This window comes from Leucoraja erinacea, chromosome 24, assembly GCF_028641065.1.
Source record: "Leucoraja erinacea ecotype New England chromosome 24, Leri_hhj_1, whole genome shotgun sequence".
In the NCBI taxonomy this organism is placed as follows: domain Eukaryota; kingdom Metazoa; phylum Chordata; class Chondrichthyes; order Rajiformes; family Rajidae; genus Leucoraja; species Leucoraja erinaceus.
The window spans coordinates 31,861,634-31,877,214 of NC_073400.1; the positions used below are offsets into that span (position 1 = coordinate 31,861,634).

Consider the following 15,581-nt stretch of genomic DNA (forward strand, 5'->3'; position numbering starts at 1 on the left):
AACACAGATATTAAATGGGAACAATACTGTACTGGGAGATCGCCACTCCCAACATAGGGTTAGATATTTACAATCTGGACAACTTTAACCATTTTATTCTTCTTCATGGACCACCTGAGCTGAGGCTCTACAAGGCGATGATGGTTAGGCCGCATTTGGAGTATTGTGAGCCATTTTGGGCCCCATATCTGAGGAAGGATGTGTTAGGCTCTGGGGCGGGTCCAGAGGAGGTTTACGAGAATTATCCCAGGAATGAGTGGGTTAACATATAATGACACTGGGCTTGTACTCGCTGCAGTTTAGAAGAATGAGTGGGGACCTCATTGAAACTTACCGAACAGTGAAAGGCCTGGATAGAGTGGATGTGGAGAGGATGTTTCCACTAGTGGGAGACTCTAGGACCAGAGGTCACAGCCTCAGAATGAAAGGACGTTCCTTTAGGAAGGTGGGGAGGAATTTCTTTAGTCAGAGGGTGGTGAATCTGTGGAATTCATTGCCACAGACGGCCAACTTAAATATGAAGTGGTTCTCTGGTTAGATATTGTGTTTAGTTGCTTTCTCTTGCTTTCCCTCTCCATCCCCTTCCCCTTCCCAGTTCTCCCACTAGTCTTACTGTCTCCGCCTACATTCTATCTTTGTCCCGCCCCCTTCCCTGACATCAGTCCGGAGAAGGGACTCGACCCGAAACTTCGCCCATTCCTTCTCTCCAGAGATGCTGCCTCACCCGCTGAGTTACTCCGGCATTTTGTGTCTACCTTTGCATTTAGTTCAGTTTATACCAAAGCCAATTAACCTACAAACCTGTCCCGTCTTTGGAGTGTGGGGGGAAGCCAAAGATCTCGGAGAAAACCCACGCAGGTCACGGGGAGAACATACAAACTCCGTATAGACAGCGCCCGTAGTCAGGATGGAACCCGGGTCTCTGGCGCTGTGAGGCGGCATCTCTACCGCTGTGCCACCGCGCCACCTTACCTAACAGAAGTACAGTCTGTAAATTGTGAGAGGCGTAGATAGGGTGGACAGTCAGAACCTTTATCCTGTGGGTTACCTGCCAATAATCCTCCCTCACCCGTACCGACCTATTCCGCTTGGGTGGCCGACAGCCCAAAGGTATGAATATTGAATTCCCCAATTTTCCCAATCAAACTACAAACACCATTCACCCCTTTCCCCACATCTTTCCCCCTCTGCACCACCTGGATTCACACCCACTTCTCCGGATGCTCCGGTTTCCTCCCACATCCCAAAGACGTGCGGGTTTACCCTCTGTAAATTGCCCCATAGTGTGTCGGGAATGGGATAACGATATCTGGAACTCAAGGGCCTGTCCCATTTAGGTGATTTTTGTAGGCGACTGCTGGTGACTAGGCAGTCGCCACATTGTCGCCAGCCGGGGTGTCGCCTGTACGGTCGTGCGTCGTCTCCTCAGTTGCCCGAAGAGTCGTAGCGTTTTTCTGATCGCCGCTGGATTTTGAAATGGTCAAAACTTTTCTGCGACAGTCGGCGATTGCTGGCTTGTCGTAGCTTGTCTTCTCCTGACGTAGGTCCTGTCGTAGGCTCTCGCCAGGATGGTGTAGGTTGTCGCTGGTGTTGACTTTGGTGAATTCCATTGTCGTAGTTGCCGGCAGTCGCCTAAAAAATCGCCCAAGTGGGACAGGCCCTTAATATGTAAACAGACAATGATTGATCGGTGCGGACTCGGTGGGCAGAAGGGCCTGTTTCCGTGCTGTATCTCTGCACTAAGTAAATTCCAGTGGTTCTCAATGTTAGTTGCTCACCTTTAAGTTCTTCCACAGATCTGTTTGAAGTGATGTACACACACCGTCAGAGATCCACTCGTGAATTCAGTGACAAACTAACCTGCTTCAGACACTAGGATGAGCAGAGAACTTCTCTTGATGGGTAAGTGGTGGATATTTTCATCATTTGTCATTATTTAGAACCCACACAATGGAAGCTTGAGCCAACGTCTGGTTCTGCTGCAACATTCAGCACATATTGGCTGTCGACTTTATATTTAGTTTAGTTTAGAGATATAGCACTGAAAACAGGCCCTTCGGCCCACTGAGTCCGTGCCGACCAGCAATCCCCGCGCATTAATACTATCCTACAAGCACTAGGGACAATTTACATTTACACCAAGCCAATTAACCTACAAACCTGTACGTCTTTGGAATGTGGGAGGAAACCGAAGATCTCAGAGAAAAGCCACGCAGATCACGGGGAGAACGTAAAAACTCCGTACAGACAGCATCTGTAGTCAGGATCGAACCCGGGTCTCCAGTGCTGCGAGCGCTGTAAGGCAGCAACTCTACCGCTGCACCACCGTGCCACCCTAGGAAGGATTGGAATAGCAAGTGTGGCCAGATCAGAATTAAAGGACATTCCTTCAGGAAGATGGGGAGGAATTTATTTAGTCAGGGGGTGGTGAATCTGTGGCATTCATTGCCACAGACAACCCATCGAGTCTACTCCGCCATTCAATCGTGGCTGATCTATCTCTCCCTCCTAACCCCATTCTCCTGCCTTCTCCCCATAACCCCTGACACCTGTACTAATCTTAAAATGGCCCCATATAAGTTCATGTTGGAGTAGCAGAATTAGTGCATTGGGCCCATCAAGGCTACTCCGCTATTCAGTACGAAGCATTGAAAGATAAAATGTAATCAGGAAGACAGTTTGTGAATGGATTATGTTAGAACACAACTTTAGCAAATAAATTGCTAATACTATTTTTGATAATCCTGTATTATTAAATTGTGACAAGTCAGGGTCAGGGGGATATGTACCTGAAGGGCATTGGTTGAAAATAAGAGGGAAAGATTTATTAGGAATCTGAGGGGCAACTTTTTCAATCAGAGAGGGGCGGGTGTATGGAACAAGCTGCCAGAGGAGGCAGTTGAGGCAGGGACTATAACAACATTTAAAAGACATGGATAGGACAGGTATAGAGAGATATGGTCCAAATATAGGAAATTGTAGGTGGAGGTAGATAGATTTGTGATTAGTACGGCTGTCAGATTCTCTCTAGAATTTATGGGGAGAGGCAATTTAGAAGATGGAGAGGGAATCAAGTAGAAACTTACAAAATCTTAGTGGTTGACAGGCTAGATGCAGGAAGATTGTTCCCGATGTTAGGGAAGTCCAGGACAAGGGTAACAGCTTAAGGATAAAGGGGAAATCATTTAAAACCGAGATGGGGAGAACTTTTTTCACACAGAGAGTGGTGAATCTCTGGAACTCTCTGCCACAGAGGGTAGTTGAGGCCAGTTCATTGGCTATATTTAAGAGGGAGTTAGATGTGGCCCTTGTGGCCAAGGGGATCAGAGGGTATGGAGAGAAGGCAGTTACGGGATACTGAGTTGGATGATCAGCCATGATTATTGAATGTGACAAGCATTTAAAATAATTTTTGTTTAAGAAAGAACGTAGATGCAATCGAAGGTAGGCGAAATATGCTGGAGAAAACTCAGCGGGTGAGATTACCCTCTGGTATGGGAGAGTTCCAGATTCCGAAGGGAGAGATCTGAATGGCGAATAGCCTTGAAATCCGAATGGCCTAAAGCCCCCAACATGAATTAAATGGGGCCTTGTTAGATCGCTAACTTGGGCGATGTGGACAAGGAGCTCGAATACTCGATGTGTTTAGAATACAGCTTTTCGGCGAATAAATTGCTATAGTAAGAAATATAAAATAGTTTGTGACCAACCTTGCAGCTAAGTTCGGGAAATTGTGACAAGCATTTTCAAAATCATTTTTGTCCACGAGAGCCCTGAGTATGCTGGAAAAATCGAAGGTAGGCGAAATATGCTGGGGAAACTCAGCAGGTGAGATTCACCCAAGGTACGAGTTCATTCCAAGAGCTCTCCCGAGATTTAAAAAAATCAAACTCGTGGTAAGCACGGAGAATGAACGTAGCGGGTACGTCGGAGCTCGGGGACGTCGTTTAGCGTTAACGGCAGGTGCTCGGGAAGACTCGCTAACGGCAGGTAAGCACGGGAAGACCCGTGAAGATTTTACAGCATGATGAAAAATGTCCACGAGAGCCCCGAGTACCGACGAGTGGCCATTACCGTAAATCTCCGAGTTCGAATCAGGGCAAACTCGGGAGAGATCTTGGAATGAACTTGTACAGTGGGACAGGGGTCTTACTCCAGCATTTTTGTCTACCTTTAAAATAATTAAAGATTATTTCATATGTAATAATCTGTAATATTTATTTCTGTTTTAGTGAGCGTGGTGGCCTTGTTACATGGATCTGTGGGTAAGTCTCTCCACATCCATACATCATACACAGCGGTGTGACCCATTGGTCAGGGTACAGATTCACGACTGCCGGACTTTACGCGAAGCTCGGGCGGTCGGTGATTGAATCCCCGACATCGAGGCGATCGAGGCTCCCGCGATCAGGGCGGTCCAAGTCCTTGCGATCGGAGTTCCCGAAATCGATACCTAACAAAGGGACGGCCAACTCCGCAATGTTGGGCCGCAGTGCGCTCGGAGATACGATACGTAAAATGTTGCATCTCCGTCGAGGGAAGAGATTTAAAAAAAAGTTTATTTATTTATTACTAATTTTATTACTCATTTGTTACTGATTTTATTACCTCACCAGAGACCATCTTCAATCTGACGTTTAAACGTTATTCCCTTTATCCTGTATCCGTACACGATTGTAATCGCTGAGAGTCTTTCCGCTGACTGGATAGCACGCAACAAAACACATAGTGTTTCACTTTATGTGTAGGAAGGAACTGTGTGGATGCTGGTTTACACCGAAGATAGACACAAAATGCTGGAGTAACTCAGCGGGACAGGCGGTGTCTCTGGAGAGAAGGAATTGGTGACGTTTCGGGTCGAGACCCTTCTTCACTACCTCGGTACATGAGACAATAGGTTCAGCTTAGTTTATTGTCACGTGTACCGAGCTACAGTAAAAAACTTTTGTTGGTTGCTAACCAGTCAGCAGAAAGACAATTCATGATTACAAAACTGAACCAAACATGATAAACAAAACTAAACTCATTTATTACGCGTTTAGTTTAGTTTAGAGAAACGGCACGGAAACAGGCCCTTCGGCCCATCGAGTCCGCACTGACCAGCAATCCCCTCACATTAACACACACTAGGGACAACTTACACTTATACTAAGCCAATTAACCTATAAACCTCTGCACGTCTTTGGAGTGTGGGAGGAAACCGGAGCACCCGGAGAAAAACCACGCAGGTCCCGGGGAGAACGTACAAACTCCGTATAGACAGCGCCCGTAGTCGGGATCGAACCCGGGTCTCTAAGGGTTTTAGGGCAGCAACTCCACCGCTGCGCAACCGTTCCGCGCCAATTATTACTAATTTATTACTCAAAGTTACTGCGTTGTGATTTTTCTCACACTTCAGTCTCCTCGTACAAGCTGGTGTGTTACTACACTAATTGGGCTCAGTACAGGAAGGACGGAGCCAGGTTCTTGCCCGATAAAATTGACCCCTGCCTCTGCACCCACTTGATATTCGCCTACGCCAACATAACCGAAGACCACGAGCTCACCAGCTTGGAGAAAGAAGACGAGGAAATGTACAAGAAATTCAATAATCTGAAAAGCAAGTAAGTCATATCATCAATAGCAAAATGATTGAGTATAGGAGCAGGGAGGTTCTAATCTTGGTGAGACCACACCTGGAGTATTGCGTACAGTTTTGGTCTCCAAATAGGAAAGACATTCTTGCCATAGAGGGAGTGCAGAGAAGGTTCACCAGACTGATTCCTGGGATGTCAGGTCTGTCTTATGAAGAAAGACTGGATAGACTTGGTTTATACTCTCTAGAATTTAGGAGATGAGAGGGGATCTTATAGAAACTTACACAATTCTTAAGGGGTTGGACAGGCTAGATGCAGGAAGATTGTTCCCGATGTTAGGGAAGTCCAAGGGGTCACAGCTGAAGGATAAGGGGAAAATCCTTTAAAACCGAGATGAGAAGAACTTTTTTCACACAGAGAGTGGTGAATCTCTGGAACTCTCTGCTGCAGAGGGTAGTCGAGGCCAGTTCATTGGCTATATTTAAGAGGGAGTTAGATGTGCCCCTTGTGGCTAAGGGGATCAGAGGGTATGGAGAGAAGGCAGGTACGGGATACTGAGTTGGATGATCAGCCATGATCCTATTGAATGGCGGTGCAGGCTCGAAGGGCCGAATGGCCCACTCCTGCACCTAATTTCTATTTTTCTATGTTTCTAATAGGTCACAAAGTGCTGGAGTAACTCAGCGGGTACAGCAGCATCTATGGCGCTAAGGAAATAGGCAATGTTTAGGGCCGAAACCCGTAAGTTTGCCTATTTGCCTATTTCCAGAAGGATTTCGGCCCGAAACGTTGCCTATTTCCTTAGCTCCATAGATGCTGCTGCACCATAACTCAGTGGGTCAGGCAGCATCTGTGGAGAACATGGATAGGTGACGTTTCACAGAGTGCTGGAGTAACTCAGTGGGTCAGGCAGCATCTGTGGAGAACATGGATAGGTGACGTTTCACAGAGTGCTGGAGTAACTCAGTGGGTCAGGCAGCATCTGTGGATAGGTGACGTTTCACAGAGTGCTGGAGTAACTCAGTGGGTCAGGCAGCATCTGTGGAGAACATGGATAGGTGACGTTTCACAGAGTGCTGGAGTAACTCAGTGGGTCAGTGGGTCAGGCAGCACACACAGCACCCGTAGTCAGGGTCCAAGCCGGGTCTGTGACACTGTGAGGCAGCAACTCTACCACTGCGTCACTGTGATGCCCTCGTCTTTATAGTTCAGAGCTTATTTGGAGTCTCTGTGACTTATGGCTCTGTCCCACGGTGCGAGTTTATTCCCAGAGCTCTCCCGAGTTTTAAAAAAATCAAACTCGTAAGCACGGAGAATGAACGTAGCGGGTACGTCGGAGCTCGGGGACGTCTCTTAGCGGCTCGTAACGCTAACGGCAGGTACTCGGGAAGACTCGCTAACGGCAGGCAAGCACGGGAAGACTGGTGAAGATTTTTCAACACGTTCAAAAATGTCCACGAGAGCCCCGAGTACCGACGAGTGGCCATTACCGTAAATCTCCGCGTTCGAAACTGGGCTCTTGGAATGAACTCGTACCGTGGGACAGGGGTTTAAGATGCTTTTTCTGCCACTATTTTCCGAACTCTCGAGTACTTAGGAGAATTTAGGAGATTGAGGGGGGATCTTATAGAAACTTACAAAATTCTTAAGGGGTTGGACAGGCTAGCTGCAGGAAGATTGTTCCCGATGTTGGGGAAGTCCAGGACAAGGGGTCACAGCTTAAGGATAAGGGGGAAATCCTTTAAAACCGAGATGAGGAGAACCTTTTTCACACAGAGAGTGGTGAATCTCTGGAACTCTCTGCCACAGAGGGTAGTTGAGGCCAGTTCATTGGCTATATTTAAGAGGGAGTTAGATGTGGCCCTTGTGGCCAAGGGGATCAGGGGGTATGGAGAGAAGGCAGGTACGGGATACTGAGTTGGATGATCAGCCATGATCATATTGAATGGCGGTGCAGGCTCGAAGGGCCGAATGGCCTACTCCTGCACCTAATTTCTATGTTTCTATGTTTCTACTGATGGTTTTATGGTTTTTCTTTGCAACAGGAATACTAAACTGAAAACCCTTCTATCCATTGGAGGCTGGAGTTTTGGAACTACCAGGTAAAGTCTTAACAGCGGGTGACCCAGACTTACCGCCTTTGTCCCTCACTATCCACGCCTCTGATTAGAGATACAGCATGAAAACAGGCCCTTCAGCCCATCAAGTCCACGCCAACCATCGATCACCCATTCACACTCGTTCTCTGCTATCCCATTTTTCACATCCACTCCTTGCACACTAGGGGGCAATTTACAGAGGGGCTGATTAACTTACAAACCCGCACGTCTTTGGAATGTGGGAGGAAACCGGAGCACCCGGAGAAAGCCCACGCAGTCACTGGGTGAACGTGCAAACTCCACACAGACGGTACCACTGTGTCAATCAATCAATCAACCAATCGATCAAAAGTTCATAAGTGAAAGGAGCAGAATTAGGCCATTCGGCCCATCAAGTCTACTCCGCCATTCAATCATGGCTGATCTATCTCTCCATCTCAACCCCATTCTCCTGCCTTCTCCCCATAACCCCCTGACACCCGCACTAATCAAGAATCTGTCAATCCCCTCCAATGACTTGGCCTCCACAGCCGTCTGTGGCCATTAATTCCACAGATTCACCACCCTCTGATTAAAGAAATTCCTCCTCATCTCCTTCCTAAAGGAACGTCCGAAATGCTGCCTGAGCTGCTGAGTTACACAAACACACAAACCAACCTCCCCTCCATTGACTCCATCTACACCTCACGCTGCCTCGGCAAGGCCAGCAGCATCATCAAGGACCAGTCTCACCCCCGGTCACTCCCTCTTCTCCCCTCTCCCATCGGGCACGAGGTAGAGAAGTGTGAAAACAAACGCACACACACCTCCAGATTCAGGGGCAGTTTTTTCCCGGCTGTTATCAGGCAACTGAACCGTCCTCTCACCAACTAGAGAGCGGTCCTGACCTCCCATTTACCTCATTGGAGACCCTCGGACTTTGCTGGCTTTACCTTGCACTAAACGTTATTCCCTTATCCTGTATCTGTACACTGTGAATGGATCGATTGTAATCATGTTCTGTCTTTCCGCTGACTGGTTAGCACGCAACAAAAGCTTGTCACTGTACCTACTCACGGCGCTCTCCCTGCTCCCGTTAGATTCACCAACATGGTGGCCACGACGGACTCTCGTGCGACCTTTATCCGCTCGGCCGTCTCCTTCCTGCGGCAGTTTGGATTTGACGGCCTGGACCTGGACTGGCAATATCCCGGCTTCAGGGAAAGTCCGGCAGAGGATCGGAACCGGTTCACTGTCCTGCTGAAGGTGAGAGGGCCGGGAATCTCCCTGTTACACACTCACACTAGTCCACGTTACACACTCACACTAGTTCATGTTACACACTCACACTAGTTCCTGTTACACTAGTTCACGTTACACACTCACACGAGTTCATGTTACACACTCACACTAGTTCATGTTACACACTCACACTAGTTCATGTTACACACTCACACGAGTTCACGTTACACGCTCACATACCATGCACTAGTTCATGTTACACACTCACACACGGTGCACTAGTCCATGTTACACTAGTTCACGTTACACACTCACACTAGTTCACGTTACACACTAACATATGGTGCACTAGTTCACGTTACACACTCACACTAGTTCACGTTACACACTCACACCCAGTTCACATTACACAATCACACTAGTTCCTGTTACACACTCACATACCATGCACTAGTTCACATTACACACTCATACATGGCGCACTAGTCCATGTTACACACTCACATTGCGCCCTATGCCGTTACACACTCACACAGTGCACTTCCCATTACACACTAACTTCGGGTTGACTCAAAAGAAGGGTCTCGACCTGAAACGTCACCCATTCCTTCTCTCCAGGGATGCTGCCTGTCCCGCTGAGTCACTCCAGTGTTTTTGCGTCCATCTTCGATTGTGATCACGTGTCGTCTTTGCGTTGACTGGTTAGCATGAGGAGCTTTTTACTGTAGCTCGGTACACGTGACAGTAAACTGAACTGAGCGCCCTGTGTCACTGTTTCCCCCTGGTGTTCTGCAGGAGTTGCGAGCTGCGATACAGGACGAGGCACACAATGATGACAAAGGCAGACTGCTACTAACCGCTGCTGTTGCCGCCTACAAGGAGGTCATCGATAACGCCTACAACATCTCTGCCATCTCACAGTGAGTACCCGCATGAGTCACGCATGGTGGCCGTGTGTCGGCACTGGGCTCTGTACTCGCTGGCGTTTAGAAGGATGAGGGGGGGCTCATTGAAACGTACAGAATAGTGAAAGGCCTGGAGAGAGTGGATGTGGAGAGGATGTTTCCAGTGGTGGGAGGAAACCGAAGATGTCTGAGAAAACCCAAGCAGGTCACGGGGAGAACGTGCAAACTCCGTACAGACAGCGCCCGTAGACAGGTTCGAACCGGGTTTCTGGCGCTGTGAGGCACCAACTCTACCGCTGCGCCACCCAATTGTACTTGAGTACTTGAGACAGGTTTGGGTGTATCTATGTAGAGTATTATCGGATGTAATTGGAGAGCATGCAATCTTTTCACCGCATCTCGGTAAAGATTCACTGCATTACGCAGGCCGAATAGATTGTAATCAGTCACGGTGGCGCAGCGGTAGAGTTGCTCCTTACAGCGCTTTCAGCGCCAGAGACCCGGGTTCAATCCCCACTACGGGCGCTGTCTGTACGGAGTTTGCACGTTCTCCCCGTGACTTCCGTGGGTTTTCTCCAAGCTCTTCGGTTTCCTCCCACACTCCAAAGTCGTACAGGTTTGTAGGTTAATTGGTTTGGGATAAACGTAACTTGTCCCCAGTGTGTGTAGGATAGTGTTAGTGTGCGGGGATCGCTGGTCGGCACGGACTCAGTGGGCCGAAGGGCCTGTTCCCGCGCTGTTTCTCTAAACTAAAGAACAACTAAACTAAACTAAAGATATACACAAAATGCTGGAGTAACTCAGCGGGTCAGGCAGCATCTGTGGAGAACATGGATAGGTGACACCCTTCCTCAGACTCGACCTGCAACATCACCCATTCCTTCTCTCCAGAGATGCTGCCTGTCCCACTGAGTTACTCCAGCATTATATGTCTCTTCAGTTTAAATCAGCAGTTCCTTTCTAAACTAAACCAAATGCTTGTTGCCACAGACATTGTGGGCTGAAGGGCCTGTTCCTGTCCTGCACTATTCGATGTCTCTTCTGCAGTTGTATAGGGCTCTGGTGAGACCACATCTGGAGTATTGTATACAGTTTTGGTCTCTTAATTTGAGGAAGGACATCCTTGTGATTGAGGCAGTGCAGCCAAGGTTCATGAGATTGATCCCTGGGATGGCTGGACTATCATATGAGGAAAGATTGAAACAGACTAGGCTTGTATTCACTGGAGTTTAGAATGATGAGGGGGCACCTTATAGAAACATATACAATTATAAAAGGACTGGACAAGCTAGATGCAGGAAAATTGTTCCCAATGTTGGGCGAGTCCAGAACCAGAGGCCACAGTCTTAGAATAAAGGGGAGGCCAAAAAACGTTTTCACCCAGAGAGTTGTGAATTTATGGAATTCCCTGCCAAAGAGGGCAGTGGAGGCCAAGTACTGGATGGATTTAAGAGAGAGTTCGATAAAGCTCTAGGGGCTAGTGTAGTCAAGGGATATGGGGATAAAGCAGGCACGGGTTATTGATAGGGGACGATCAGCCATGATCACAATGAATGGCGGTGCTGGCTCAAAGGGCTGAATGGCCTCCTCCTGCACCGATTGTCTATGTTTCGATGCCTCCACGACTACATGAATCTAACAACCTTCTTTTAATCAGGTGCTTGGACTTCATTTCTGTGAGGACGTTTGATTTCCATGGACACTGGGAGAAGGTGACTGGCCACAACAGCCCGCTCTTCCTGGGTCCCACTGACAAAGGCAAATTTATTTTCTATAACATTGTGAGTAGATTGATAATATACACCTTCTTCATGGTCACTATTTTACCACCAGGTTCAGGAATAGCTGCTTCCCAACACACAAGGGGTCAGGCAGCACCTTGCACTGAACCTTATACATGTTATTCCCTTTATCCTCTATCTGTGCACCATGGGCAGCTGGATTGTAATCATGTGTAGTCCCTCCGCTGAATATAGACAGAGTGCTGGAGTAACTCAGCGGGTCAGGCAGCATCTGTGGAGAACATGGATAGGTGACGTTTCACAGAGTGCTGGAGTAACTCAGCGGGTGCAGCAGCATCTATGGAGCTAAGGAAATAGGCAACGTTTCGGGCCGAAACCCGGAAGGGTTTTGGCCTGAAACGTTGCCTATTTCCAGAAGGATTTCAGCCCGAAACGTTGCCTATTTCCAGAAGTGTTTCGGCCCGAAACGTTGCCTATTTCCTTAGCTCCATAGATGCTGCTGCACCATAATTCAGTGGGTCAGGCAGCATCTGTGGAGAACATGGATAGGTGACGTTTCACATAGTGCTGGAGTAACTCAGTGGGTCAGGCAGCATCTGTGGAGAACATGGATAGGCGAAGTTTCACAGAGTGCTGGAGTAACTCAGCGGGTCAGGCAGCATCTGTGGAGAACATGGATAGGTGACGTTTCACAGAGTGCTGGAGTAACTCAGCGGGTCAGGCAGCATCTGTGGAGAACATGGATAGGTGACGTTTCACAGAGTGCTGGAGTAACTCAGCGGGTCAGGCAGCATCTGTGGAGAACATGGATAGGTGGTCCACGTTTTCACAGAGTGCTGGAGTAACTCAGCGGGTCAGGCAGCATCTGTGGAGAACATGGATAGGTGACGTTTCACAGAGTGCTGGAGTAACTCAGCGGGTCAGGCGCATCTGTGGAGAACATGGATAGGTGACATGGATAGGAGTCTCAGATTGCAGCTCTCAGTCTGAAGAAGGGTCTCGACCCGAAACGTCACCCATTCCTTCTCTCCAGAGATGCTGCCTGTCCCACGAGTTACTCCAGCACTTTGTGTGCCTATCTACGAATGAAATTGTTACATGTTCGGTACAAATCGAGACTCTCCTGACTGCCCAGAATGTGTCAGCAGCGATTATTTCACTCGTCATAAATTCATGTGATAGGAGCAGAATCAAATCGACTCCGTTATTCGATCGTGGCTGATCTATCTCTCCCTCTCAACCCCATTCTCCTGCCTTCTCCCCGTAACCCATGACACCCGCACTAATCAAGAATCCATCTATCTCTGCCTTAAAAAATCTCCATTGACTTGTGGCCTCCACAACCGTCTGTGGCAAAGAATTCCACAGATTCACCACCCTCTGACTAAAGAAATTCTTCTTCATCTCCTTCCCAAAGGAACGTCCTTTAATTCTGAGGCTGCTGCATAGCCTCTGGTCCTGGACTCTCCCACTAGTGGAAACATCCTCTCCACATCCACTCTATCCTGGCCTTTCACTGTTCAATGAGGACCCCCCCCCCACCCCCCGTCATCCTTCTAAACCCCAGTATAGTCGAGTCCCAGTGCCGTTAAACCACTCGCCGTATGTTAACCTGACCTTCAGTAATGTTGGTGCATGCGCTTATCCCTGCAGGACTTTGCTCTGAAGTATTGGCGGCAGCAAGGGGCGGCTGCGGAGAAGCTGCTCGTCGGGTTCCCCACCTACGGACGCACGTTCACCCCTGAGCAGCAGCGGCAACGCCGTGGGGGCTCCAGTGACGGGAGCCGGTCAAGTGGGACTCTTCACCCGCGAGCCAGGACTGGTGGCTTACTATGAGGTACTGCAGCGCAGCCCCAACCTACACTCACAACATCATAAGGGATAGGAGCAGAATAGGGCCATTCGGCCCATCAAATCTACTCCCCCATTCAATCATAGAAACATAGAAAATAGGTGCAGGAGTAGGCCATTCGGCCCTTCGAGCCAGAGATCATCAGTTCATAAGGCCGTTCAGTGATAGAATTAGGCCATTCAGCCCATCAAGTCTACTCTGCCACTCAATCATGGTTAGAAACATAGAAGCATGGAAAATAGGTGCAGGAGTAGGCCATTCGGCCCTTCGAGCCTGCACCGCCATTCATTATGATCATGGCTGATCATCCAACTCAGTATCCCGTACCTGCCTTCTCTCCATACCCCCTGATCCCTTTAGCCACAAGGGCCACATCTAACTCCCTCTTAAATATAGCCAATGAACTGTGGCCTCAACTACCTTCTGTGGTAGAGATTCACCACTCTGTGTGTGAAAATCACGGCTGATCTATCTCTCCCTCCTAACCCCATTCTCCTGCCTTCTCCCCATAATCCCTGACACCAATACTGATCAGGAATCTATCCAAATATACTGTGTCCACTGCCTTGGCCTCCACAGCCTTCTGTGGCAAAGAGGTCTGTGTACACGCAGCAGCTCAGCTGCCGAGAATGTTTATCGCGAGTGACCTATGGCCTGGGCATGCCCAGTCGCAATACTGAACTCGCTTATTGGCCCTAGTATGTGTTGGATGGTGTTAGTGTACGGGGATCACTGGTCAGTACGGATTCGATCGGCACAAGGACCTGTAATTCTAAACTAAACTAAACCAAACTAAACAGCAGACAGACACAAAATGCTGGAGTAACTCAGCGGGACAGGCAGCAGCATCTCTGGAGAGAAGGAATGGACGATGTTTCGCGACGAGACCCTTCTTCAGAATGGTTAGGGATAAGGGAAACGAGAGATATAGACAGTGATGTAGAGAGATAAAGAACAATGAATGAAATATTTGCAAAAAACGCCCAGACTGTCACACAATTCACGCTGCCTCGGCAAGGCCAGCAGCATCATCAAGGACCAGTCTCACTCCCGGTCACTCCCTCTTCTCCCCTCTCCCATTGGGCAAGAGATACAGTGAAAACGCAACACCTCACCAACTAGAGAGTTTGGCCCTGATTTGAACTCAGAGATTTACGGGAATAGCCGCTCGTAAGTACTCGGGGCTCTCGTGGACATTTTTCAATACGTTGATAAATCTTCACGAGTCTTCCCGAACTTACTGCGTTTCCCGAGTACCTGCCGTTAGCGTTACGAGCCGCTAAGAGACGTCCCCAAGCTCCGACATACCCGCTACGTACATTCTACGTACTTACCACAAGTTTGATTTTTTTAAACTCGGGAGAGAACTTGAATAAACTCGTACAGTGGGACAGGGCTATTACTCCAGAATTTTGTGTCTACCTTCGATTTAAACCAGCATCTGCAGTTCCTTCCTACACTAACCAGTTACATGTTCTATGGACACTGTTGCGATTTGTTACTAGCATCTAATGGCCATTGCATAGTTCTCCTGAAGAATTCAATATAAACAATATTTTGAGAATCTTGATCCACATAATTTCAAAATTTATTTATGTCGAAATTCTGCTACAATGTGGTTTTTCCATGATGCAATGTGGCGTTTAATCTTACTATTTTACTTCGAGAGGTCACGTGAGTGACTACCGTTGAAGACTTTCAAAGGTGTCTTTGATTTCAAACCGTGTAACAGTTATATCACTCACTGCCGAAAGGTCATCGAGGGAGGAAAGTGGTAGCTAGAGACCAACAAGTTTGTTTAGTTATAAAAAGAAATATTTATTAACTATAAACAAAAACAAAATAGCTCCCATGGGCTTTAAATCCTAACTTTGCGGTTTGTAAAACAGTATCCGCAAAGACACGCACGTCCTGTTCCATCAGCGGTTTGTTGTAAAAATCGTTGGAATGTCGATTCCCTTGACCATCCCGCTCGCCATGAGGGAGTGGTACGAGGGGGACCTGCAGTCCTATTACGCCGCTGAGGTGAGACGCCTGCCCTGGTTGAATGAGGATTTAAAAACATTAGTGTTAATCCCTGCCATGCTGAGGACCTGTTTCAACAATCTGGATAATGTTTGGCTGGTTAACCGTCCAAAAGGGTCCTGTGGCTAACCCATAAGGCTTTCTCTCTCCCTCTTAGCGTT

At 48.1% G+C, this 15,581-nt stretch overlaps 1 pseudogene; it reads left to right on the forward strand.

Annotated features, from left to right (window-relative positions):
* Positions 1 to 1,566: 1,566 nt before the first annotated feature.
* On the forward strand, positions 1,567 to 13,521 carry LOC129708936 (acidic mammalian chitinase-like; annotated as a pseudogene).
* The last annotated feature ends 2,060 nt before the right edge of the window (positions 13,522 to 15,581 follow it).